This window comes from Vombatus ursinus, unplaced genomic scaffold (assembly GCF_900497805.2).
Source record: "Vombatus ursinus unplaced genomic scaffold, bare-nosed wombat genome assembly UNPS02014809.1, whole genome shotgun sequence".
NCBI classification, from domain to species: Eukaryota; Metazoa; Chordata; class Mammalia; order Diprotodontia; family Vombatidae; genus Vombatus; species Vombatus ursinus.
In genome coordinates this window covers 18,740,099-18,763,930 of record NW_020954587.1, presented here as the reverse complement: position 1 = coordinate 18,763,930, position 23,832 = coordinate 18,740,099, and the positions used below count along the sequence as shown (strand labels likewise).

Here is a 23,832-nt window from a genome sequence, read left to right as displayed (position 1 = left end):
ATCTGGGAAATATTAACACCCCAAGGATAGGCAAAACCAATATTAAAAGAATGGGTGTAACCACATCTCAAACTAGACTATAAAGCAATAATCATCAAAATTATCTAGTACTGGTACACAACATGCAGAAACAAACTTAACAGTAGCCTAGTGTTGGATAAATACAAAGAACCAAGTTACTGGAGCTAAGAAGTTATATAACAAACTGGAAGGCAGTCTAGCAGAAACTAGTCACAGACCAACATCTCACATCATATACAAAGATGCGCTCCAAATGCATACATGACTTAGACATCAATGGTGACATGATGAGTTAGGGAAGCAAAGAAGAAAGTACCTTTTAAAAATCTATGGATAGGAGCAGAGTTCATGATCAAACAAGTGATAGAGAGGATCACAGAAGATAAAATACATAATTTTGATTACTTAAAATTGAAAAGTTTTTGCATAAACGAAAGCGATTTAGCTAAATTATAAAGGAACTGGTAAAAAGAAAACAATCTATGCAGCAAGTTTTGCTGATGGGGATCTCATTTCCAAAATGTAAGGAACTGGTTATAATCTATAAAAATTATTTCCTTAATTGTCAGAGGATACAGCCCATTTTCAGAGGAGGAAGTCCAAGTTATTCCTAGCCGTATGAAAAATACTCAAAAGACCCTAAATTACTGAAATGCAAATAAAAGTAATCTTAATTACTACTTTATGCACATTGGCAAAGTTGACAAAAAAGGGAAAATGACACATGTTAGAGGGTTGTGGGAAAAATAATCTTATTAATGCCCTGTTGGTGAAACTATGAATTGGACCAACCATTCTAGAAAGTAATTTGGAGTTATGCCATTGAAGTACTAAACTGCCATGGTAACCTAGTAAATACCAATATTAGGCAATTTGGAGCTGTGCCATCAAAGTACTAAACTGTCATGGCAACCTAGTAAATACCAATATTTTGATCCCAAAGATATCAAAGAGGGGAAAGAGCCATATGTAATCACACACACATATACATACATACATACATACATGACAGCTCTTGTAAAAGAACTAGATCAGGGGTGGGAACCTGCAGCCTCGAGGCCACATGTGGTCTTTTAGGTCCTTGGGTCAGCTTTTTGACTGAGTTCAAGTTTTACAGAACAAAAAGATTTGTTCTTAGGACAATCTTAGGATTTGTTCTGTAAAACTTGGACTCAATCAAAGCGCCATTCTTGAGGACCTGGAAGGCCACATGTGGCCTTGAGGCTGCAGGTTCCCCAATCCTGAACTAGATAATAAAGGGGTGCTCAGCAATTGGGGAATGGTTGAATAAATTGTGGCTCATAAATATAATTGTATACTATTGTGATGAAAGAAATGATGACAGGGATGGTTTCACAGAAACCTGAGAAACTAATTCAGAGTGAAGTGAGTAGTAGTACAACAACCAATACAATAAAAACAAATAACTCTGAAAGACTTAGAAACTCTACTAAACTCAATGACCACCCACGATTCTAGAGACCAAGGATGAGGCATGGTACTCAACTCCTGATAGAGGTGATTGATTCAGGGTACAGAATGAGAATCATATGTTTTAGCCACAGCCAATGTGGGGTTTATTCTGCTTGACACGGCTGTTTCACAGGCTTTTTCTTTTTTCTTTTCAACGTTGATGTTAGATGAGAAAGTATGAAAATAAATTTTTAAGTGAAAAAAATTAATTTTAAAAAAGTGTTGAGGCAATCAACAAGGCTCATTGAAGGGAGCTAATAGCTCAGGCACTTGACATCACTTGCTGGTCAGCTGAGTACAGGATGAGCTTCAGGTCTTCTTGGGTACTTTTTGAACAAGGATGAACGACTAAGGTAAGGGAGCTTTGCCCAAATTAATCAGAGTTGTCTTCAATGCATATCATTGTTGAATAACATTATCTTTCTTTTGACTAAGTAAATTTTGTTAAGTGTTGAATGACCAATGGATATTTATTTCTGTATTGAACCCAAACACTACCAGGGGACCAGCCTTAATCAGGTCTAACTGGGAACAGAGGTTCTCTTATTATAGGATCACATCATGTAGTTATAATGGAATTTTGAGATCCTTCTAGTAAATCCAATAATTGTCCATGTCCAAAGGGCTTTTTAGACAGATCCATATTGATCTTACAGTTAGTTCCACATTTCAGTGCAGTGGTTTCCAATTTTATCTTTATTGACAAATTAGTAAGGTGGTGTTACTGGGTAGTATAAGGTTTGTGTATAGAGGTCAAAAGAAATATACCTACAGAAAGTCAGAGGGAACAAAGCATAGGAGAGGTGCCAGAAGTTATCAGCATTTCCTATTCCTTCCAACTGTACCTCCCTCTTTAATGGAAATACTTTTGAGATAGAGGTAGCTGTACAATGGGATGCCAGTAAACTTTTCCATACCACCTCCCTAGTCTGAACATTTACCCCATGGTTCAGAGCATTTCATGCTGTCATTTTGAATTAATATGTGCTGCAAAGGAGAATTTTTCTGGCTGCTTCTGCATTCACCCCATTCCTAGAAACTAACTAGCACGTTAGAACAGAATTTCAAATGTTAATAAAAAATGGGAGAGGGGAAAATGTGTTCAGTGGCTTTGACCCTACAATTATCCAAGCATAGATTAGAATCCACTAGTTGATTGTAATCAACACATTTAGGAACTCCATTCTTATGCAGGTAGTGTTAGTGTAAGGCTGCAGGGCATTTATGTATAATGACATAACTGCTTGTAGCCATTCCTGTCTAACCCAATTTAAGGTGAATCTACTCTGATGTAAAAAGGCATTTTTCTTCTCATCACACTTCAAAATATTTCATTTCTTGATTCAGACCAAGAACAGAAGTGAAAGTATTACAATGCATTTTTAAGAATTATTCTTGGGAAATGAATTTTTCAAAAAAAATATCTAGTTATATGTAAACTTTTCTGCCCAGTATTTTTGAAATATTTTCAGTTAGGATAAAAACTTAAATTATACATTTAATCAGACTGATTAATTTGTCTGATTTTCACAAAATCAGACTGATTAATTTGAACATTCCAGGGAATTTAGCTTAAACTGAATAATGTATCTATATTTGTGGATTTTCTATCTATGAGTACAATAATGTTCATTATTTGTAAGCATCGAAAATAGAGTACTGTTATTTCTTGTAGGTGCCTTACTGTACTACAGAAAACCACATTATGCAACAGTTCGTAGGACTATAGAAGGGAGCTGAAAGTATCAAGGTCCTCATTATATAGCTGAAGAAGTTGAGGATAGAGAGGTTAAGTAAATTGCCCAAGGTCACACAGTAAATGTCAAAGACATGATTTGAACCCAGGTCTTCCTGACCCTAAGTTTAGCACTCAACTTACCACACCATGCTGCCAGGTTCTTAGTCATTGTTTGCAACATTGAGTGACTTTAAAGATACTTTAGAGATAGAGTTAATCATTCTTCTGGTTCACTTCCTTTATTTAGCTCCAGAAGTTCCAAGAAAATAGTCTTTCTGAGCCAAATGGTTTGTTTTGGACAGACTACATAGGCTGATCCCTTCTGCTTTTTTCCCCTCTTAGAATTATAGGTCTAGATCTGAAAATAATCTCAGCTTCCATTTAATGTGATATCTTTACTTTATAGATGAAAAATCTGAGGTCCAGGGATCTTAAATGCCTTGCCCTGAGGTTGAAAAAGCAGTATACTTTCACTATGTGAAGTAATTGTTAGGCCATTATAATAGAATGAATTCTTCTCCTATATGGTTTGGACTATAGGTAACTGCTGAGGTTTATTTCAGCTCTCAAATTCTGAGATTCTATGATTAAAATCTTGTTAATCTGTTTACTTTTCAATCTACCTATACAAATATAAATAGACTGATCTCTTATGAGACTAGTCATGAAAGAGTTTTCTTTTAATATACTTAGCATGTGAAAAAGATCACAATTGTGTAACATATTTTTCCATGTGAGATTTCTGATTTTCATTTCTACCACTGATATATCTTAGGCTTTATTTCTCTACTTTTTTCACACAGCATTTTACCATATAGAAACCAGAATATTTTTTATTGTGTTTATTTTACCTTTCTGAAAAGCCTTTATTAAAACAAACCAGAATTTAAATACTTTCACTTAGAGGAAAATGCACATGGATATCTGCTAATAGTCCAAAAAGTAAAATAAAAATAAGATTGAAGATGGTTAATTCACTGGAGTTTCATAACATATGAATTGTATTTCAATCAGTGGTGAACCTACTTTAATCTAGTCAGATGTTTCAATATAGGTAGAATGTTTTCTGACATTTCAAGTTTAGTTATTAGTAGTAAAGTAAAAATAGAATTTAATTACATAAGTTTGGAGGTTAGATGGCATATACAAATAGAAATTGTATATTGAACTACTTACTTAATTCAAAATATCCAAACATTCTGAGGTTTGCTGATTAAATTCCTAAGCAGGAACTTGCTTAAACCTTTTAGCTCTCAGTGCTTGAAGGACAGAAAAGCAAAAACAAAAACAGATGGTATTGCTACCATTCCAATTGAAGAAATGTGTAACCTTCATATCTCTCTGACCAAGAAAAATACACACTGAAGATGAAGTTCTGCCATAATCAAGTTAGAAATAATTTGGCTTGACAAGACTGATGGTCTAAAATTTAAAAGTAAGTTTTACTTTACCCAGGAAGAGGAGTTTCTCCTGAGACAAATTATCAAGGACATTGAAGGTTTGAACAGTTTCTCCACAGTTGGTGCATTATTCAATTTGAAGGAGTTTGAGAGAGTCAAGACAAAAGATGTGGCTGATGTTTGGACAGTACTTCCCAGAAGTCCAATGGAATAATCACAACTGAAAGGAGAGGTAAATCTAAGTTCTTACAGATGGTGAAATGACTGTTTCCCCTTCCCCATTCCTTAACCTCTGAAGAGCAAATGTTAAATCCAAAATTTTCCTGTTCTTTGAAGTTTTTTTTCTCTTACATATCTGTTTCATTAGTACTAATGTCAACTTAGATCAGTCATAATGGCTTCTAGTTGGCTGGCTTTGTTATTTGTGAATTTTTAAAAGAGGGCTAGCATTTAGACAAGGTATACATATGAAAGAGAAAGGGAGAACATGGACCTGCTTTATCTGAACTGTGCATTTGCATGTGTGTGTGTGTGATTTGGAATAATTTTTTCACTACTCTGCTCTATATTTGTTCAGAGGAACCCCTCCATGGGGCAAAGCCAAGGTCAGTGACCAGGGAAAAGTCCTTAACTTGTGCAAGAAAGGGAGTGACAAGACTGATGTCCACATTCCAAATATGGGGGCTAGAAGAGAGGAAGTGAGATCCAGCTCTTTCTCAGAAGTTCAGCAGGTGAATTTTTCCTCCTTAAAGACACATTGTTACATAAGAAAGGAGGATGACTTGTGCCCATGTTTGAAATGAGAAAATAGAAAGGAAATAGAATAGTCTCAGAAACTTCTGAATAAAATGGCATCCTATTCTTTCTTTCCTGTGTTCAAATATTCCTAACAATATTGCACATAAAAGCAGTTTTTCATATATAGATTTAATAATATGGGGAAAAGAATTATCATTTTCTGACAATTCTACCTAAATCAATTTATTTATTCAATGCCATACCAATCAAACTACCAAAAACTTATTTTATAGAGCTAGAAAAAATAATAACAAAATTCATCTGGAAGAATCCAGAACATCAAGGGAATTAATGAAAAGAAATGCAAGGGAAGGTGGCTTAGCCATACCAGATCTAAAACTGTATTATAAAACAGCAATCATCAAAACTACTTGGTACTGGCTAAGAAATAGATTGGTGGATCGGTGAAATAGGTTAGGTATACAAGACACAGTAGTCAATGACTATAGTAATCTATTGGGTTTCAAAGACTCCAGCTTCTGGGATAAGAACTCACTATTTGACAAAAACTGCTGGAGAAACCAGAAAATAATATGGCAGAAAGTAGGCATAGACCAACACCTTACACCATATACCAAGATTAAGTCAAAATGGGTACACAATTTAGATATAAAGGGTGATACTATAAGCAAATTAGGAGAGCAAGGAATAGTTTACCTGTCAGATCTATGGAGAATGGAAGAATTTATGACCAAACAAGAGATAGAGAACATTATGAAATGCAAAATGGATAATTTTGATTACATTAAATTAAAAAGTTTTTGCACAAACAAAGGCAATGCAGCCAAGATTAGAAGGGAAGAATTAGAAAGCTAGGAAACAATTTTTACAAGCAGTGACTCTAATAAAGACCTCATTTCTAAAATATATAGAAAACTGAGTCAAATTTATTAAGAATACAAGTCATTCCCCAATTGATAAATGGTCAAAGGATATGAACAGGCAGTTTTCAGATGAAGAAATTAAAGCTATCTATAGTCATATAAAATACTCTAAATCACTATTGATGAGAGAAACACAAATTAAAACAACTCTGAGGTACCACATCACACCTATCAGATTGGCTAATATGACAAAACAGGAAAATGATGAATCTTGGAGAAGATGTAGGAAAATTGGAACACTAATGCATTGTTGGTGGAATTGTGAACTGATCCAGAATGGCTGGGGAGCAATTTGGAACTATGCCCAAAGAGCTATAACACTGTGTATGCACTTTGATCCAGCAACACCACTTCTAGGACTGTGTCCCAGAGATCATAAAAATGGGAAAAGGACCCACATGTACAAACATATTTATAGCAGCTCTTTTTGTGGTGGTAAAGAATTGCAAATTGAGGAGATGCCCATCAACTGGGGAATGGCAGAACAAGATGTAGTATGTGAATGTAATGGAATACTATTGTTCCATAAAAAATGATGAGCAAACAGACTTCAGAAAAACCTGGAAAGACTTACATGAACTGATGCTGAATGAAGAGAGCAGAACCAGGAGAACATTGTACTCAGTAACAGTAATACTGTGTGATGACTAACTTTGATAGACTTAACTCTTCTCAGCAATGCAATGAGCTAAGACAATTCCAAAAGACTTATGATGGAAAATGCTATCTACATCCGGAGAAAGAACTATGGAGTCTGAATGCAGATCGGAGAATGCTATTTTCTCTTTTTGTTACTGTTTCTTCTTTTTTGTGGTTTTCCCCTTTGGTTCTGATTCTTCTTTACAACATGACTAATATGGAAATATGTTTAATATGATTGTACATGTATAGCCCATATCATATTGCATGCCATTTTGGCAAAGGGGGAGGGGGAGAAAATTTAGAACTCAAAATCTTATAGAAGCAAATGTTGAAAACTAAAAATAAATTAATTTAAAAAAAAGAATTATTTTCTCCAATGTTATGAAACTATCACTGCCGACTTTTATTTAAATGTCTACAAATGTTAATTTCAAATGTAATTTCAGACATCTGCATACGTTAAATCCAAATACATTTGGAAGCCAGAGGCATCCAAAATATTCATCTCCTCTGCAACAAAGAGAGGTATCAGCCTTTGAAACAATACGAGGATGTTGTTAACAACAACAGCAACAACAAAATCTATAGAAAAGTTCTTATATCTTTGAATATGGCACTTTGAGTTTTTTAAACCACCAGAAAGCTTGAAAATCTGTGTATGCCTTGAGCCAGCCTACTGTGACACCATACCTGGAAAAAGAGTCTCAAGAAAGGTATGTAAGTATATACATACTTAGACGGTCAGGAATTTATAGTTCAGAGATTGTTTCAATCATGTCTGATTCTTTGGGACCTCATTTGGGGTTTTCTTATCAAGGATACTAGAGTGGTTAGCCATTTTCTTCTCCATCTCATTTTACAGATGAAAAAACTGAAGCATACAAGGTTAAGTAATTTATTCAGGGTCACACAGCTAGTAAGTATCTGAGGCCAGATTTGATTTTAAGGAATATGAGTCTTTCTGACTATAGGCCTGGTGCTGTATCCACTGTGCCACCTATGTGCCCTACAGTCAGGAAGACCAGAATTGGAATTTGACCTTAGGTACTTACTGTCTGTGTGACCCTGAACAAGTCACTTAATTTCTGTTTGCTTCAGTTTCCTCAGCTGTAAAATAACAATAGCACCTATCTCAAAGGTTAGTTTGTGAGGACTAAATAAAATAATATTCATAAATTGTGCTTAGTACAGTGCCTGGCACATAGTAGGCACTATATATATTCTTATTCCCTCTTTTTTTCCCCCTATATAAACAAGAGGGTAAAAAAAAAGAAATTACAAATGATAGCACATATTTTGTCCTATTGTTGCAGTATCTCCTTTTTAATATTGACTTTAAGAAAATATTTCTAATCATTTCTTAAAATATTTCTAATCATACATACATACATACCTACATATATATATATATATATAGAGAGAGAGAGAGAGAGAGAGAGGGGGACAGAGAGACAGAGAGACAGAGAGACAGAGAGAGAGTAATTTTGTTTTTCACAAATTCAGACATGAACATTCCCCCCCACAAGAACAGCAAAAATAAGTTTGGAAATTTCTGGCACTTCCCTTGGCTCCCAATGTTTTCTAATCCTTCAATATCCCTCCATGATACATGATTCCCATCTCCTACTAAATTCCTTTTAAGGAACAGGCCTGGAGCAGCTATGCTAACAACTTTGTTATGATGCCCAGGTGGGTAACCCTTTTCTTTTCTATCCTTTCTAGTTCTATTTCATATTTTGTCTTTCTCCATTAGAATGTCAGCAGCTCCTTGAAGGCAACGATTGTTTTTTGTTTGTTTGCTTGCTTGCTTATATTTCTATTCCCAGTACTTAGTCCAGTGTCTGTCAATAAATGCTTGCTATTCATGTGCCTCCATGGGAAACCACAAATCTCTATTACATGCAGCTAGTTTTTTTAAATATAAAATGAAATCAATCAGTTAGTTTCAAAACTATTCTACCAGTTTATGTCCTTTTTGAACTTCCTTTAGTTCTATTGTACATTTAAAAAAAGTATGTCAATGACAGTTTTGAGGGGGGAGCATTACTATCCCCTCCCCCAATGTACCCCTCCCCCAATTGTACCTCCCCCAATGCCCTCCCCCGTATGAAAAAAACACAATTGAGCAAAACGAAGCCACAAATTGGCAGTATCCAAAAATGTATGTCTCATCCTTCACCTCTCTCGTTAGGAGGTGTGCAACATGTTTCATAATTAGCCCTCTGAAATTGTAGTTCCAATAATTTCTTTCTATAAGTTAGACTTTATTCTACATAAGACTTTGGAATTTTGGACATTTTAATAGATATCTATATTTATTTCCTTTTTTTCCCCTGAGAAACATTTCCCTTAGATCTATTCTAATTCTTTTCAGGTTTTGTTACAAGTGGAAGAAATAACATATAGGAAAAGTTGATGTCGTGGATCACAGTGCTTGGTGGTAACTTTAGTTTTCATCTGATTTTTTATTCATGATGATGGTTATTATGTTTAGTTCACTCAGAGTGTTAAGTTAGAATTTCAGTTAGATTCCAGTTTTCCCCATTTTGAGAAGTCAGGGCCAAGAATTGATTCCTAAAAGGGGGAAAGCACATAAAGATGAAGCTTGAAATAAAAGCTGTTATGTAAAAAGCAATTCACTTTATTTTGGCTATGGGGTCTTAAAATCAGACTTTGATCTGACAGGCTAAAGTTTCTTCAAAGATTAACTGGCCTTCTTTAAAAGTACATCAGTTTCCTCTTAGGTAGATATTTGCATAGCAGTGAACTGGGTGTTTATTGCTGCAAATCATTTGCTGGTCTGTAGATTTCCTTAAGAAATTCTGCTGACATCATTGACTTTTCTCAGATTCCTTTCCTTCGGGCTCCCTCTCCTCTCACTTTCTCCTTTCTCTAGTTCATTCAGGTAATTGATATTCAAAATCAAACCAACTTTTTTTTTCAGTAACAGTGAACAAAAACCATTTTCATTTTTTCTATTTTCCTGAAGGACCCCGAGTTGGCTGTTAATTCCTTGTTCTGTTATGACAACATCTAAAAAGAAGTCTGCATATATTGATCTTTGCAGGTAAGAGGTACATACTTATTAAAACAGTGGAGCATGTAATGATTTGGGAGCTATGTAAAAACCACCACAGCAACACCTTTCTTTCTAAAGTTCAAGCCTTAAATTATGAGTTTTTAAAAAGCAGTTTCAGGAATTCAAGAGTGTAATTCAGTAATTCAATCTTGTCAGAAAGAATTTAAGAAATACTTTTTACTTGTAGAAAAATGGTTAATATTTAAGGATGGCATAGGGAGATTTTTTTTATTTATTAAAAAACAATATCCAGATATCATGTTTGCTGTGTGTTAGAGAGCTTTAGCTCTTAGGAGAAACATTCTTATTTCTTCTCTTTGTATAGGTTTCTTTTATTTCAGAATTTTTGAGAGTTATGTTTTTTTCTGGATTTTATGTTATGTTTTAAAGCTTTTTCCCCCAATAACTTTCTGTCAGTTACTTTTCTTTTATTGGTGGAAGAAAGAAGTTTAAGTTACTGTTAAGGAAAACTTGATCAGGGCATTTTAAAATTGGTTGCTTAGCCATGTAAGAAGAGATTATGTAAGTTTTCTGTGCTAGGTATAAGGAATGTAAACAATTCTGACTTGGAGGACATTTTGAACTGTTCCTGATCCATAGAAGGTACCTTTATACGTTTAGGCTTAGTCTCTGAAAATAAATCTACACTGGCTGAAATTTCCCCATGATATTTAGTTATGTTTACTACTTCTGCTTTCCTTCATATTTTGCCTAAAGGCATTCTAATACATATGCAAACTTATTTCCTTTTTTTCTTCCCTAAGAAACATTTCCCTTAGATCTATTCTAATCCTTCTTTTTTACACCTTTTTTTCCAATTTTAACAGCTTATTTATCTTACAAAAAAATAAAAATTAGTATGCTCTTGATTTATTGTACACTTAAGATCAAAGTTATCTTCTGCTTTGTACTTCCTCTAAGTTCAGACCTCAAGATTCTCCTTTGCCCCATTTTTTTCATTTTAATTAAAAATGCTCTTTTTTTCTATTACTCAGAGAATCTTAGAAAAAAGTACAAAAATTGCTAAAACTAACCTTTTGATTTAAAACAATATATATGTATAGGTGTGTGTGTATGTATATGTGTGTGTATGTATATGTGTATGTATGTATAAAACAATCAGTAATCACATACTGAGAAAGGGGGAAGAGGAGTAAGGAAGAAGGTGAATTAATTTTCTTTCGTTGCTGGTAACTTTAAGAATTTTTTAAAAAACTGGCTCAGGTGTTGGACAAAATTGTGCTATTTATAATTGCCATCACACGTGAAAATTGAGTGCCCCCAAGATTTTAAACATAGTAGAATTCCACTAGTAAAAATAGACAAAATAGTTGTCACTCATAAATTTAAAAAGTCATTCTTAGACATGCAAGTTTAAACATGGTCTTGCCAATACCACAATAATAATAATAGGCTGAAATGCAGAAAAATCTAATAAAAAAGAAAAAACCAACCAGCTTTTTATTTTATTTTCAAGTTGTCATCCAGAATTTAATTTCCCTTTTTTTTTTCTTCTCGACTGTACTTAATGCTTATATTTTAGAGTTTTTCCCCACTGAGTTATGTGGCCACAGTCTTGGGTTGCTTATGTAAAATAAAACTTCTTCAAAGGCTTCATTCCATCCCTTTGTCTTTCCCACTGAACGAAACAAAAATGTGTGGTCATTTTATTGAAAAAAAATTCCCTACTTCCCTCTTCTGACATTTCTAACTGGTATGGATGGTTCTCTTTAAGAACAGGTAGGCATTGACAGGCATTATACCTTTAATCCCAGCTATTGTGGAGAATGGTACTGGCAGATCTCTTGAGTTCCAGAATTTTGAACTTCAGTGGGTTATGCCTATCAGATTTCCACACTTAATTTTGTCAATAATATGGGGTGGGTGCTCTCCCTCTTCTCCCACTGAGTTGGAGACTAACAGGTTGCCTAAAGACAAATGAACCAGCTCAGGTCTGAAATAGTGCAGGTCAAAAGTTCCCAAGGGAATCGACAGTGAAATAGAGCCATGAGTAACAGCCTGAGCTTTTCTAGCCTGAGTGAGACAGGGACATCTAGTATTTAAAACTAATGTCAGATAGGGCTTATAGAGGAAACGTGAGCTAAGCATTTAAGAGTGCAACTTAGATGTCTTTTGAACATTGGAAGGTTTCATGTTAATTGTCTCTTCCAAGATTTTGTTTTCTTTTTAATTCTTTCCTGCTCATTAACAAGAAAATTTGTACAAGGCTAACCAACACAGTATAGTACAGAGCACCAAATAGTTAGTTAGGTTTTCCAAATTAAGTAAAAGAAATGTCAAGCATTTGAAAGTTGCTTTCCTTCTGTTCTATCCCATTAGTTTATTGGAATTAAAGAGCAATGCTTTGAATTTCTTTGATAAGTGTTTGGAGTAGGTCTTAGGTTGGTCTCCTGTTAGTTGAGGTTCTATCTTGGAACAAAGTGAGAATCCAACAGCTAACATAACAAGGTTAGTCAGCTAGCTATAGCTTAGAAAGGCTAATCAGCAAAAATACTACAAACCTTAGCTTGGGTAGAATCAATACTGGGCATATATCCCTTTGACAAAGTGCTAGACTTGGAGTCAGGAAAACCTGAGTTCAAATCTGACCTCAGACACTTACTATGATCCTGAGCAAGTTACTAAATCTTTTTCAGCCTCAGTTTCCTCACCCGTAAAATGGAGTTAATAATGGCAGCTACCTCCCAAAGTTTTTGTAAAGATAAAATGAGATATTTGTAAAGAGCTTTGAGTACATTAAAGTACTATATAGATACTAGTTGTTATATGGAAATGCATCTACATCTGGAAGGATTATGTTGTTGAAACATTCACCATTTCTGAAGATCCTCAATTGGCCACACAAGTGGGCATTTTTGTGTCTGTAAGTTAGCAGGAAACTACCTCAGTTGAGCCAGAGGCTACTAGGAAGATACATCAAGGGCAGCACAAATTAAACTTTATGTCCTTAAGCCAATCATGTTCCAGGGAGAGTTTTTTTTCACTTTTCAGGAAGAAAAAAAACCTAGCCTAACTTGCATAGGGGAAAGGGCTAGGATATTTCTCACACTACCTTTCTATCCCTTACCAAAGATCTTAAGATCTTCCTTCTAGTGGAATTTTCACCACTTAGATAATTTTAGAACTGTTACTAGATAATCCTAATCTTGTTGATTTGAGGGTCCTGCAATAAGCATTACCAGGGAAAAAGAGACAAAGACCTAAAAAGATAGGCAACTTAAAAAACCTAATGCCCCCTGAAAGAATGGCAAAAAAAAAATGAAGAGGACAAAGACTAGAAATCTTCAGTTTTTCCTCAATACTTTGGAAGTACCATGTCCCAGATCTCAATGATCTAGTCCATGTTGTGTGTGACACCAAATCTTGACAGTTACAACCTACTATGATAAGTTTCCTGATGTATTATGGCAAAAATGAGCAGAAGCAACACCAGCAACATCAAGAACACCAAACAGATTATGGTTAACATCTATGGAAGTCATAGATTTATCTGTTGACATAAAGTAGGTTTAGTACCAAGAACATTAGAGGGAAACTACTGATGGTGACATCTGTCATTGCTATAGATTCTTCATATGTCAGTCACCTGAGGTAAAGTGGCCAAGAAGTCATAGACCTCTTACATACATACCAGTTTAGATTCTGGTAACTGAAGCTTTCTCAGTACTGCCTCCCGCTCAAATTCCTGGGCTCATCATCAAAACCTTTATCTCCTTGAGAGCCACATCCTAACATGGGATCATACCAAATTTTCCTCCATTACAGGGCTCTGTGGAGGGGGTGCCTCCTTCCACAGAAATTAAATAAAAGACCCTTCCTTACATTCATCCAAGGATTCAGAATCACCACTAAGTCAGCTGGAGGGTCACTAATGTTTACAAATTAATAATACATTCACCATAGTTCTATAGTATGATAGTTTTAACATCCCCCCCATTGCTATTATAAAGCATTTCATCTCACAACAATACAACCTTTTGATCCCCCATGCTCTTTTTGAAGAGTTGTCTAAATCAAACCAGAAGAAAGTAAGTCAGCCAATTTGTGTGTTCTTGAGCTATAGCTAAAGTTGTATATAGTCCAGGTTGTATATAGCCCACTGAGAGAACAAACACTTCAAGGCCCAGGTGATTGATAGGGGAGTAATAAAGAAAGGCCAGAGTATGTACATTGGAACTATGTCTAAATATAGGTCATTCTTGTTAGGCAAATCTTATTGGAGATAAGATTTAAAATATTGTTGGATTGGCAATTCCTTGCCCTTTGGTAGTTGTTATTGATTTGTTGGTTTTTTGATAATGAAGCCTCCCACAGCTCATGAGGTGGACATCTGGGCTGGGCAATTAGGTATAATGGCGCAAGGTATTGATTAGCAGGGACAAAACTCTTGCACTGAGATGTGGATGTACCATTTTATCATTTGGTGACAGGTTGAGGGCCACTTGGGTTAGGGGGGTGCTCCTACTGGTACAAGGAGCTCAGTTGTGCAGGAATATCTGCCTCATCCTTAGGGAGATTACATGGTCCCATACTCTGAACAATGTGTCATCACTCTTCCAATTCCAGATTCATAATGGACTCACTTCCATCTTCTGTTGTAATGACTCCACCCTAGTTGATTAGATCCTCAAAGAGCACAGGATGCCATTGATGGAAGTGTTGACATGGTACATAAATACCTGTATGCAGTGGGAGGCTTCAGTGAAATGCTTCCATTGATCCCCCTCTGTAGGCTTTGGTTGTCCATTCCTGTCTTCTCCACGACCCATACCACTTGGCTACCACTTCTATAAACAGTATAGATGAAGATTATCTCTGCTCCACCCCTCAGGGCTCTCTCATATACCAGCCACATGGCCTGCAGCTCAATTTACTGGGGATATTTGCTTATTCCCCTGATTCCCTAGATTAGTGGCTGCTGAAATTCGTGTGTATTCTTCTATAGTAGATGGAGCCTGCTGGCAAACCATGCAAAATGGTATTACTTGGGAGTGAGTTCCTTATAGATGAGACCCTTTTGACTAGTGGATGAGGCAAGGCTCTAGGGTCTGAACTGGAAGCCCTGGTTTCTAGCATAGCCACAACCTGTTTGTGAAAAGCACTAATACCTTGAAGAGTGAAATTTAAAATGTACCACTTTCATTCCATCCACACTGGCTGCCTGGGCTGAATTTCATAGTATGATTTTATTAGAAGACCAATAGGGCTTTCTTATCACCTCATGTTTAAGAAGCTATAACCAAAGGCTCTAGGAGAGGACATCATCTCTTCTTGCTCACCTAAAGAAAAATGGACCTATTACCTCCTCCCTTCATCTCCAGAGTACCCAATTTCTCTGACAGTAGTATTTGTCCTTTCTACTACTTTTCCAATCTCCACAGATTTCACCACTTGATCAGCCTATACCTATATAATTATGTGAGAGAGGGAGACCTATAGCTAAAGCCTAAAGCCACTGGGTGGTGCTCTGCTAACTAATTACCCCTGAGGCTGGCTGGTCTTAGGGTGTTTGTGTGTGTGTGTGTGTGTGTGTGTGTGTGTGTGTGTGTGTGTGTAGATAGATCTAATCTTTCAAACCTATTTCCTTTAAGAACTTCACTCCCTCCTTTGCAGGTCCCATTGGAGAGTTTTTTGCAATGGGAATCCATCTTAATAAAGCCAGTGACATATAACTCCATATCTTGGCCATCTTAAAAGGTACAAAGGGTAGGTTTTGTGTGGAATGCATAATTGATAAAAACTGGCCCTACAAAAGTGATTCAGAGAAACATTTGGGTTTGAGGCCATGCTTTTTGTCAAAGGCTTATCCACTCTGATGTATTAGTCCCCATCTCCATTGGCAGAGCATTTTTTTTGTATCTTGTTACCAGCTACATTAGCTGCCCTTCCTATTTCATTGTATAGTCCTCATAAACTGAGAATTTTGTCTCCAGGTGCCAAATGAGCAGGACCAGTTAGCTTTCAGTCATATTATGCTAACTGTCCAGGGCTGCTATTGCACCATAGGCAATAGTGACCAGGGAAACTGTGGTGGCACATTCCCATAATCTCAGCTACTGGAGAAATTGAAACTGGTAGGTCTCTTAAGCTCAGAAGTTCTAAGCTTTAGGGGGTTATGCAGATCATGAGAACTGAAGAAATTTTGACAATAATGTGGTCATGGTGGTGGTGCACCAGCTTGCTCAGGGAGGGGAGAACCAGCCCAGGTCATAAATGTCAGAAACAGCCCAGGTCAAAGTTTCTGAGCAGTACTGTTCAAGCCTATAGCCCCTGCCTAGACAAAATGGGGAAGCCTTGTTTTTAAAAAAAAAAATTCTTAAACTTTATTAATTTATTTTGATTTATCAACAATCACTTCCATAAGCTTTTGAGTTTTAAATTTTTCTCCTCCTCCCTCCTCATCTCCCTTCTCAAAATGGTGCACAATCTGATATACGCTATACATATACATTCCTATTAAACATATTTTCACATTAGTGGTGTTGTAAGTAAGAATTAGAACCAATAGGAAGAACTACCAGAATGAGTAAACAAAACACAACAGAAGAAAAAAAATAGCAAATAGTATGCTTCGATCTGCATTCAAACTCCACAGTTCTTTCTTTGAAAGTGGATAGTATTTTCCAACATGAGGCTTTTGGGGATGTCTTAGATCCTTGCATTGCTGAGAAGGGTTAAGTCTATTAATATTAGTCATTGCACAATGTGACTACTACTATGTACAATGTTCTCCTGGTTCTACTCACTTCACTCAGCATCAGTCCATACAAGCTTTTCCAGGTTTTTCAGGAGTCTGCCTGCTCGTCATTTCTTATAGCACAATAGTATCCCATTACATTCATATACTGCAACTTGTTCAGCCATTCCCCAATTGATGGGCATCTTCTCAATTTCCAATTCTTTGCCACCACAAAAAGAGCTGCTAGAAATATTTTTGTACATGTGGGTCTTTTTCCCATTTGTATGATCTCTTTGGGATATAGCCCTAGAAGTGATATTGCACATTTTTGTAGCCCTTTGGGCATAGTTCCAAATTGCTCCTCAAAATGGTTGGATCAGTTCACAACTGGACGCCTAGTTTTATTTTTTTTTAAATTAAATAAAAAAAAAACCAAGCAGGGTGTAGAGGACCTCATGTTTTCTTTACCCTGCAAAGCATCATCTTCCAGTATGAACTCATGTAATAGCTTCCCATCAATGGAATCTGCTCTTTGTTCCATTGAGAAGATTGTCTGCACATTACCAGAAGGATTTTTACCAAAGGATACCATTGCCATATCTAGTCATCCAATTATCTCATGCTCCATATTTGCATCAGTCTTATTCACTTCAACTATAATGTGAATTAAGATGGTACCCCATTCCAATTACAGTCTATCTCAAATATTTGAAACAGGCCTAAGGGAACAGGGAAGTATCTTATTAACTTAGGTTAAGTTTTGGAATGAAATGAAACATTTGTAGGTCATTCAACAATTAACAAAAGCAGGTTTACTTTGCTATCACATAGAAAGTATATTTAACAAGGATACTGCAGTGTTTAGCTTAGGTAGTCATAGCCCACCTCTCCTCCTAAAGGTATCTGTTCTTCTTATAGAAAGATGTCTGGTTAGGATTTGGTGACATGTCCCAAGATATCTGACAATCTGAAGGGCCCTAACTCCCCATGGACTAAGGAACTTTTTCTGTCCCTAGATGACCATAAAGCCAAGTCAATATGGCTACAGGTTATTAGAAAACTGTGTCAAGGGAGGCACAGCTGGAGCCTTAGCCCCCTGGGTCAATCATATCTCAGAGGCAGCTTTTTTGTTTTGGGGAAAGGGAGGCAGAACTAGTCTAAATTACATAGGGAAAGGAGTTAGAATGTTGCACCCATGACAGTAAGTTATTATGGGGCTGTTGGTATACCAGATTTAGACTACTGTTGATGCACCAATGTTTTGAATCGGACATGAATATGCAGAGAGTTTTAAGTAGGAGAAAATAGTCAATGATTGATTGTAGCATTTGTTTGAGGTGTATAATTCTAACAGATCATTTTTTTCTTCTGGACTGCTCATTAATTCAGTCACTGTACTTTCTCCTGTAAAGGCTCAAATATTTAATGAAACTGATAGCTCACATTCATATGGGTAAGAGGAAAGGAACAAAAATTTATATAGTATCTACAATGTTCTAGGCACTTTAAGGTTTGCAAAATTCTTTATATACTTATTATTTGATTCTCGTGCCAGCATTTTACAAATTAATATCTCAAAGATCTGTTGAATCAAGTTTCCTCCCTTTCTTCCCCTCCACAGATAGCAACCCCTCTATTACTTAAAAGATGGACTTCCAGAGTTACTGTGGCTAAAAAATTTACCCTGTGACCATCCAGGTGATAAGCTAGCAGTACATCCTAGAGCAATAATCGCTATTGCTGCTTCTACTACCACTACCAATTTGTGCTTCTTTAAGAGCTTTAAGTATTGAGCATTTTCTTCCCAACCCTATGAAGGAGAAAGGGCCATATTATTTGTATTAAGGTAATAATAACTCATACTAACATTTACAAAGCATTTTCCTCTCAACAACCCCACAAGGAAGGTAAAGAAAATAGTATTCCCTCTTTTTCATAGATGATTTACAATTGAACTTCAGAGAATTAAAACAATTTGCTGAGTGTGATAAAATCACAAGTGCCAGAGATGGGATTTGAACCCATGTCTTCTGGTGCCACAGTCTGTGAGTGTTCTTTCCAGTTTTCTCATTGAGAAAACAGAGGGAAAACTGAGAGGTAAAGCAGATGTTTCCCAGTTTGGGATTCTAATTTCTAGGAATATTGAATAATAGATTTAAGAGCTTGAAAGGACTTTAGACACCAATAGACTCAACTCCCTCATTTTACAGAGGAGAAAATGGAATCCTAGAGAAATTGAACATCTTGCCCAGGCTCACACAGCAAGGGAATTTCTGAGGCGGACTTCGAATTCCTCTCTCTATTACAGCTCTTTAGCAGTATTCCATACTTCACCAGAGCCTCAGGGAGAAAGTCATGTATACCTTGCTCTTGCTCTACCCCATCAAATGGACTTTTGCTGGCATGTAGCCAGTAGTTTAAACCAACAATCAGCCACCAAGCCTGACTTTGCTGAGGTTAATAAATTCCCATGGAACATTTATTCAAACCTCTTCCTCTATTTCTCGCTCTAAATTCTTGTGGTATGCAACTCTGGCTATCAAGATCCAGAAAAGGTATTTAAAGGAAATAAAATAGAATTTAGTGCTCATGGATTTATTAGTATAAAACTGGTTCTTAGGAAAGAAAGACGTAGACAATGGAAGCCATGAATTCTGAGGTGTAAGTGTAGATGAAGTGAATTCTTAGCAGAATTAGGTTTGGGGAAAAAAACCTGTGGCACTACAGTATGAGGTTTAGTATTTTAGTTCAGGAATCCACATGCACCAAAATACTAGGTTAGGTTTTTTTGTAGGAAGAAATTAAATAGAAGTAATGCAAAAGGTGGCATAAGGAAAAGTGATGCAAAAGAGAAGAACTGTGATTCTTTACCTTTTTATTCCCATTACATTATAGAGATTCAAATTCAGGCCATATAAAATGAAGTAGTCCAAATCATAGTATGCCAATTCACACAATGAAATAATTGATGCCATTTTTCCTATAACGTCTGCTACAGGCTTAGGAAAATGGAAAAGTAAGGGTAATTTTTCATTTTTCCCTAAATGCTAGTTTTTTTTTATGAATTTAGCCTCAAGGTATTTGTTATACAAGTAGAGGGACCATGAATGGGGTGGTCTATAGAATTTTCTTACAGCCCAATGCAGAAGATTAGTTTTAAAATTCATTCAATCATTTTTCAGATACAATTGAAAGAGGTCTACTGTAACACACCTGGGAATTATCATTTTTTAAAAAAGGGTCACATACTATTAGAGCTTTATTTCTTTTATGTGTGCAGAATATTTTAATACTCTATATTGGGAAATCAACTGAGTAGAAATTAACTCCTTTTTAATAGATAACTTCCAAAACTGAAGACTGAAATGGGAATACTGTCATAAAAATATGAACTAGAAGGTCATACTATATACTCAGACAACTTCTCATAAATATTCTTGTTTTTGAAGAAATGTCTACTTTAGATGGATTCTTTATCTCTAGCTATTGAACTCAACTTTGTTTTCAAAAACCTCAGCTTCCATTATCACTTTTAATTTCTCTTTCTTAATATTTCATGACTACTAGTGAAATTTATTTCTATCAGGCCAAATAATTTTTTTTCCTAGCTTCATTCTTTCAATATTTGTAGATTGAGGTCTTGCTCTACCTAAGTCATACCTGCTAAGATATATAATTTCAGTTTCTTCAACATTTCCTTCTGAGTTACATTCCTAATCTTTAAAGACAAATTTGAAAGCTATCTGCTCTTCCTTGAATATCTTGTAAGCTATTATCTTCTATTGGCTTGGTATATACTTTTTCTTTCTCCTCTCTATTCCTTACTTAAAATAAATGATTAAACACTTGAAACATCACATCATTTAGATCATATTAGAAATAAGTTAAGTTGACATCTACTTCTCCAATACTCTTGTATTTCTAAAATATGAAAAAACATGAACAGATAGGATAGACTATGTATATAACATATACGTGAAAATGTGTTTGTATACATCTAACTTTAACTTTAAAAGTAATATGTAGGTGTCATGAGAATACTATGGTATATCTTTACAAAACACAAAGAATCTTTTAAGTATCTCACCCATTTTATGATTTTCAATATGTTCTAGTTATTATTGAGACCACTGTGCCATATTGGGTAGAGCCCTGACTATAGAGTCTGGAAATTCTTTGTTCAAGTCCTGCTTCTGATATACAACCTGAATTCCCTACACCAAGAGTGCTATAAAAGTTCAGACTGCCCATTTAAGACTCTACCAAAGTGCTGCTGTCTATAAAACTCAATTTTACATTGGGATTTGTAGACTTTTGCTCTAGATAAAACTGAATGTGGCGGTAACTTAATTAACAAATCTAATAGTAACCTGGGGACAGCTAAGTGAACTTGGAATCAGGAAGACTCATCTTCCTGTGTTCAGATCTGGCCTCAAACACTTACTAGCTGTATGATCCTAGACAAGTCACTTAATTTGCCATTTGCCTCAGTTTCCTCATTTGTAAAATGAGCTGGAGAAAGGCCAGCATCTTTGTCAAGAAAACCCCAAATGGCATCATGAAGAGTTGGACATGACTGAATCAACTGCAAAACAACAACAAAATAGTGGCCTAGGTGCAAAATGGTTAAAGGAAATTCTGATTTCAGCACTAGATCAATGGCAATGGTAGCTATGAAAAGGGGGACAGAAGTCTCACAGGTGAGACAGGGACCAGCTCTGAATGTACCATGTACTGGTTAAGTACTTTATAATTATTCTCTTCTTTAGTCCACACAACAACCATGGGAGGTAGGTGCTGCTATTATCTCCATTTTACAGATGAGGAAACTGAGGCAAATAGGTCGAGTGACTTGCCCAGGGTCACATAGCTATTGGTCAATAAACATTTATTAAGCACCTCCTTTGTACCAGGCACTGTGCCAAGCACTGGGGATACAAAAAGAGGCAAAAGACAGTCTCTCCCCTCAAAGAGCTTACAATCTGACTGGGGAAGGCAATACACAAAAGAAAACTGAGAAAGTAGAAGGGAGGCTATGTCCCATAGTAATCCTAGAGTTAAAACCAAGCAGAGCCACTGATGGAAAATGAAGAATTACCTCAAAAAGTTCTGAGTCCCCTAGAATTGCACTCTCTAAACATGGGAGAGGCAACTAACTAACTGAAAGGGATAAGAAAGTTGATACTAAAGTCAATCTGCCCACTGATTATTTTAAGTCTCCAGTACTGTGGAGGCATGTTGTTACTGGAATGGACACCAAGCAGGGCTGCTCTCAGAAAATAAAGAGAAATGCCTTTTGGTATCTAAAGACTCAAATGTTTTAGACCCTAGGTAATAGGTACTGTTGATACAAAGACAAAAAAAAAGTCTACCTTCCAGGAGATTCCATTTTGTGAGTGGGAAATGAAAGAAACATGTCCACAGATAAGCAAAGTTTGAAAAATATGTAAAATCCAGGATTAAAACTTCAGCCAATATAGACTGCCTAAAGGGGAGGTAGACACTCCAGCTCCCACATAGATACTCCAGCAGAAACCTGAAATTTGCACCAACTTAAATTATGGTCCTGGAATCCAATATCAAATAAGACTTTGACTACTTAAATAGGAAAGGGAACCATCAGTAAAGCTAGTGCCAGCAGAGGCAAATAAGCTCACAGACCCCCAATGTGACTGGGGACACATGCCCTGGAGACATAGCCTGCAAAAGGGAAGAGTGAAGGCCTCCCAAGAAATAACCAGAGGTCAGAAAGTACCTGAGAGCTACATCAAAAGCCTAGTAATAGTCATGACTAGATATCCCAGGCTCTGGGGCATCAAAATCCCATGTTTATGTTATCATGAAATGTCATAGAGGGCGCTGAAGATCAATTACTCTGATTGGTAAAGTTCTCATGATGGTTGGAAGCCAGTACAGGTATCTAGGGGAATAAGAGTGAGATAAAACGGGGCAGACCATGAAAAATGCAACTGAGGGACAGAGGAACCATTTTAACATAAAGCTTCAAGAAATAAGATGATAAGATCTTCACATTCACCTGCCATGGTTAGAGAAATTTGCTATGAAATGAGGAGGGATATAGCTGTAACAATATTAAGACCATTGCATTCTGCCTAAGCCAAAGTCACATAATGACTTATCATGGATCTAACAGGACTAAACTTCCTCAACTCTGTTTGATTTTTGTTATTTTCTGAATGCAACAGAGCTCATGACCAGAAATGGGAAATTTTCCTCTTTAGAAAGGAAATTGAGTCAAAGTGATCTTATCATTGTCCTCATAAGGGTATCTCTTCAACCTTCTCAGTCACCTTTGTTTACCTGCATACCTTAATATTTGGAGATGGAGATATACCTGTGGGATATCACAATGTTCTCTGCATTTTCCCTTCAGTAGTAGAGTACTGGTTTAACATTAATTCAGAGTTATATCTGGATTCACTATTCAGACAAAGAAAATTACAGTCCCAAGAGGTTTTACTACTTAACAGCTTAGAGCAGGACATATTTATTTCTTATGTTAACAGCAAAATCAATAAGGTAAAAATGAATTATAATTTATTATAATAAGGAAAATACATTATTATGAACACATATGGTAAGTTCAGGGCCTTTCCAAAGGCTTTCAATTTTTTTCTTCCAATTTAACACTTATACAAAAACCACTGGAGTTTAAGAAAATAATCCCATTCTGAGTTTTTAGTTATTTTAGAAATTTTATTTTAGAAAAAAAATTGAATTTTTGTTTTCGAAATAACCTAGAAAGAGCTACAGTTAGCCTATGGTTATGATATGTAAGGTATTACATGTCAACCCCAAGGCCAAAAGGGAAAATTTTTAAAGTTGTTGATTCAAAGTTAACCCAAACTAGTGAGTTACAATTTATCTAAGTAATCAGACAATCACCATATAAATAATTTCTCTACCACAAATGCAGACTTTTAAATGATAACCCCTTTAGTCTGTGCACATTTTTGTTATGAGATTGACATCTTAGTCCCTTTGTAAGGCAGTTTTTAATCATCACTAAGGGTAGAATTTACAAATTTTCCATTTAAATATGCCTTTCTATAGCTTCCTTCATTGAGCTGGTAATA

General features: G+C 36.0%; 1 protein-coding gene across 2 annotated transcripts in view; it reads left to right on the top strand.

The window, feature by feature from the left end:
* Positions 1-9,772: 9,772 nt before the first annotated feature.
* KCNJ15 (potassium voltage-gated channel subfamily J member 15) overlaps positions 9,773-23,832 on the top strand; it is a 39,468-nt gene continuing 25,408 nt past the window's right edge. For both annotated transcript variants that reach the window (XM_027875441.1, XM_027875443.1), the window contains exons 1-2: positions 9,773-9,861; positions 9,946-10,023. The gene's annotated coding sequence lies outside the window, so the exon portion shown is untranslated. The remainder of the gene's footprint in view (positions 9,862-9,945; positions 10,024-23,832) is intronic.